The sequence below is a fragment of the Bos grunniens genome, chromosome 10, assembly GCF_055505025.1.
Source record: "Bos grunniens cultivar Pamir isolate PY7600 chromosome 10, Bosgru_T2T1.0, whole genome shotgun sequence".
Taxonomy (NCBI): Eukaryota; Metazoa; Chordata; class Mammalia; order Artiodactyla; family Bovidae; genus Bos; species Bos grunniens.
The window spans coordinates 42,877,738-42,882,969 of NC_141174.1; the positions used below are offsets into that span (position 1 = coordinate 42,877,738).

Genomic DNA, 5,232 nt, shown 5'->3' on the forward strand with positions numbered 1-5,232 from the left:
TACAGGTGTACAGTAAAGTGATATGTGTGTATACATTATATATATATATACTTTTTCACATTCTTTTACCTTATAGATTATTACAAAATATTGAGTATAGCTCCCTGTGATACGCAGTAGGTAGGTCCTTGTTGGCTATGTATTTTATATTTTGTAGTATTTTTATGTTAGTCCCAAACTGCTAAATTTATCCCTCCCCACTTTTCCCCTTTGGTAACCATAAGTTTGTTTTCTGTGTCTATGGTTTTATTTCTGTTTTGTAAATGAGTTAATTTGTATATATATTTTTTGGATTCCATGTGTAGATGACACCATATGATAATTTGTTTTTTTTTCTGGCTTACATATCTTAATATGATCTCTAGGTCCATCCAGTTGCTGAAAATGACGTAGTTTCATCCATTTTTATGGCTGAGTAGTATTCCATTGTGTGTGTGTGTACACATGCCACATCATTTTTTTTAAAGCAAACTTTTTTATTGCAGTAAGTTGACATATAATATTACCTAAGTTTCATGTGTACAACATGGTGGTAGTGGTGTTCTGTCATGTTGGACTCTTTACGACCCTATGAACTGGAGCCCCCCAGGCTCCTCTAGTCCATGGCGTTTCCCAGGCAAGAATACTGGAGTGGATTGCCATTTCCCGCTCCAGGGGATCTTCCCAACCCAGTGATCAAACCTGAGTCTCCTGCGTCTCCTGTATTGGCAGGCACATTCTTAAACCACTGCACCATTCATAATTTTTAAAGGTTACATTCCATTTATAGCTATTATAAAATATTGGTTGTATTTTCTGTGTTCTGCAATGCATCTTTGTAGCTTTTGTACTTTTTAAAATTTATTTTTAATTGGAAGAAAATTGCTTTACAATGTTGTGTTGGTTTCTGCCATATAAGAATATGAATCAACCATAAGTATACATATGTCCCCTCCCTCTTGAACCTCCCTCCCACCTCCTACCCCATCCCACCTCCCTAGGTTGTCACAGAGCACCAGGTCAATTTCCTTGTGTTGTACAGCAACTTCCCACTAGCTATCTTTTTACATATGATAATGTATAAGTTTCACTGCTGCTCTTTCAGTTCGTCCCACCCTCTCCTCCTGCTGTGTCCACAAGTCTGTTCTCTATGTCTACATCTCTGTTGTTGTTGTTCAATTACCAAGTCGTGTCCAACTCTTTGCAACCCCATGGACTGCAGTGTGCCAGGCCTCCTGGTCCCTCACTTTCTCACAGAGTTTGCCCAAGTTCATGTTCATTGAGTTGGTGATGCTATCCAACCATCTCCTCCTCTGCCACTCTTTTCTCCTTTTGCCTTCAGTCTTTCCCACCATCGGTGTCTTTTCCAATGAGTCGGTTCTTCCCATCAAGTGGCCAAAGTATTGGAGCTTCGGCATGAGTCCTTCCAGTGAGTATTCAGGGTTGATTTCCTTTAGGATTGACTGATTTTCTCTCCTTGCTGTCCAAGGGACTCTCAAAAGTCTTCTCCAACACCACAGTTCAAATGCATCAATTCTTTGGTGTTCAGCTGTCTTTATGGTCCAAATTTCACATCTGTACATGAATACTGGAAAAATCATACCTTTGACTATATGCACCTTTGTTCACAAAGTAATGTCTCTGCTTTTGAATATGCTGTCTGGGTTTGTCATAGCTTTCCTTCCAAGAAGCAGGTGTCTTCTAATTTCATGGCTGCAGTCACCATTTGCAGTGATTTTGGAGCCCATGAAGAGGAAATCTGTCACTGCTTTAACTTTTTCCCCTTCTATTTGCCATGGAGTGATGGGACTGGATGCCATGATCTTGGTTTTTTTTTGTTTTTTTTTTAATATTGAGTTTTTTTTACTCTCCTCTTTTACCCTTATCAAGAGGCTCTTTAGTTCCTCTTTGCTTTTTGCCATTAGAGTGGTATCATCTACATATCTGAGGTTATTGATATTTCTCCCTGCAATCTTGATTCTAGCTTGAAACTCATCCAGCCCAACATTTCACATCATATACTCTGCATAGAAGTTAAATAAACAGGGTGACAATATACAGCCTTGTTGTACTCCTTTCCCAGTTTTGAACCATCAGTTGTTCCATGTAATGTTCTGACTGTTGCTTCTTGACCCACATACAGGTTTCTCAGGAGACAGATAAGATGGTACATCTTATTCCTGCCCTGTTCATCATCAGTACTGTTTTTGTATGTTCCATACATATGTGTTAATATACAATATTTGTTTTTCTCTTCCTGACTTAATTCATTCTGTACAACAGGTATATCCACCTCAGTTCAACTGACTCAAATTCATTCCTTTTTATACCTAAGTAATAGCCCATCATATATATTTACCACAACTTCTTTATCCATAAATCTGCCAATGGACATTTAGGTTGTTTCAATGTCCTGGCTACTGTAAATTGTGCTGCAATGAACATTAGCATACATGTGTTTTTTGAATTATGGTTTTCTCAGGGTATATGCCCAGTAGTGGCATTGTTCTTATATATACCATATCATCTTTATTCATTCATCTTTTGATGGACACTTAGGTTGCTTCCATGTCTTGGCTATTGTAAAAGTGCTGCAAAGACCATTTGGTTACATGTACTTTTTTGAATTATTATTTTCTCCAGATACATGCCCAGAAGTGCAAGATGATATGGTATCTTTATTTTTAGTTTCTTAAGGAACATCCATAATTTCCATATTGGCTGTACCAATTTATATTCCCACCAATCATGTCTGAAGGATCCTTTTCCTCCACACCCTCTCCAGCATTTATTATTTGTAGACTTTTTAAAGATTTATTTATTTTTAATTGGAAGATAATTGCTCTACAATGTTGTATTGGTTTCTGCTATACAATAACATGAATCAGCCATAGGTGTATATATGTCTTCTCCCTCTTGAACCTACCTCCCACTCTATCCCACCCCTATAGGCTGTCACAGAGCACCAGGTTGAGCTCCCTGCATCATACATCAAATTCCCACTGGATATCTATTTTACATAGGGTAATGTATGTGTTTCAATGCTACTCTTTCAATTTGTCCCACCCTCTCTTTCCCCACCATGTCCAAAAGTCTGTTCTCTATGTCTGTGTCTCTACTGCTGCTGCTGCATCATTTCAGTCGTGTCTGACTCTGTGTGACCCCACAGACAGAAGCCCATCAGGCTCCCCCATCCCTGGGGTTTTCCAGGCAAGAACACTGGAGTGGGTTGCCATTTCCTTCTCCAATGCATGAAAGTGAAAAGTGAAAGTGAAGTCGCCCAGTCGTGTCCAACTCTTCGTGACCCCATGGACTGCAGCCCATCAGGCTCCTCCATCCGTGGGATTTTCCAGGCAAGAGTACTGGAGTGGGGTGCCCTGCAAATAAGTTCATCAGTACCATTCTTCTAGTCCATATATGGGTGTTAATATACGATACTTGTTTTTCTCTTTCTTACTCTGTATAAGTCTCTAGGTTCATCTACCTCATCAGAACTGACTCAGAAGCATTCCTTTTTATGGTTGAGTAATATTCCATCATAAATATGTACCAAAGCTTCTTTATCCATTCATCTGTCGATGGACATCTAGGTTGTTTTCATGTCCTGGCTGTTGTAAATAGTGTTGCAATGAACATTGAACACATGCAAGGTACATGTGTCTTTTTGAATTATGGTTTTCTCATGCTATGTGCCCAGTAATGGGATTTCTGGGTCATATGGAAGTTTTATTCCTAGTTGTTGTTGTTGTTTTTTTTTTTATGAAATCTCCATGCTGTTCTCCATAATCACTGTGCAAGAGGGTTCCCATCAACTATGCAAGAGAGTTCTCTTTTCTCCACATCCTCCCCAGCATTTATTGTTAGTAGATTTTTTGATGATGGCCATTCTGACCAGAGTGAGGTGATATTTCATTTTAGTTTTGATTTGCATTTGTCTAATAATTAGCAATGTTGAGAATCTTTTCATGTGCCATTTGACCAACTGTATGTCTTCTGGAGAAATGTCTACTTAGGTCTTAAACCCATTTTTTGATTGTTTTTTTGTTTTTTTATATTGAACTGCATGAGCTGTTTGTAATTAAATATTTTGGAGATTAATTTCTTGTCAGTCATATGGTTTCCAAATATTTTCTCCTTCTGTAGGTTGTCTTTTCTTTTATTTATGGTTTCCTTTGCTGTGCAAAAGCTTTTGAGTTTAATTAGGTCTTATTTGTTTATTTCCATTACTCTAGGAGATGGATTCAAAGAGATAATGCTGCAATTTATGTCAAAGAGCATTCTGCCTATGTTTTCTCCTGAGTTTTATAGTGTCCAGTCTTACATTTTACATTTTTAATCCATTTTGAGTTTATTTCTATGTATGGTGTTAGAAAATGTTCTAACTGCATTATTTTACATCTAGTTGTCCAGTTTTCATATCACCACTTATTGAAGAGATTGTCTTTTCTCCACTGTATATTCATGCCTCCATTGTTATAGATTAATTGATTGTAAGTACATGGATTTACTTATGGGATTTCTATCCTGTTCCATTGATTTATATTTGTTTCTGTGCCAATACCATACTTTTTTGATTCCTTCAGCTTTGTAACATGATCTGAAGACTGGCAGCCTGATTACTCAAGCTCCATTTTTCTTTCTGAAGTTTTCTCTGGCTGTTTGTGTTGCCACTCAAATTTAAAATTTTGGTTCAAGTTCTGTGACAAATGCCAATGGTAATTTGTTAGGGGTTACATAGAATCTGTAGATTGTCTTGGGTAGTATGGTCATTTTAACAATATTAATTCTTGAAATCTATGAACACATTATATCTTTATATCTGTTTCTGCTCAATTTCTTTAATCAGTTTCTTATAACTTTCCAAGTATAGATCTTTTTCACAACTGAGATTTTCAAAAAAGGTATACTCTAAAACTAGTAGCAGATTAAAATAGGCCAGCCTTGAGTAGCTCAAGATGATCTGCCCATCAGAGACAGCCTCTTCAATAAATGGTGCTGGGAAAACTGGACAGCTACATATAAAAGAATGAAATCAGAACACTAACACCTAACACCAGAACACTAACACTAAATTCCTAACACCATATACAAAGATAAACTCAAAATGGGTTAAAGACCTAAATGTAAGACCAGAAACTATGAAACTCTTAAAGGAAAACATAGGCAGAACACTTGATGACATAAAGCAAGATCCTCTATGACCCACCTCTTCGAGTAATGGAAACAAAAGTAAACAAGTGAGACCTGATTAAA

General features: G+C 37.3%; 1 long non-coding RNA gene across 1 annotated transcript; it reads left to right on the forward strand.

The window, feature by feature from the left end:
* The first annotated feature begins 1,319 nt into the window (after positions 1 to 1,319).
* On the forward strand, positions 1,320 to 3,286 carry LOC147364413 (uncharacterized). The gene is made up of 3 exons (XR_015134466.1): positions 1,320 to 1,408; positions 2,931 to 3,003; positions 3,149 to 3,286. It is a non-coding gene; the product is annotated as an uncharacterized LOC147364413 (long non-coding RNA).
* The last annotated feature ends 1,946 nt before the right edge of the window (positions 3,287 to 5,232 follow it).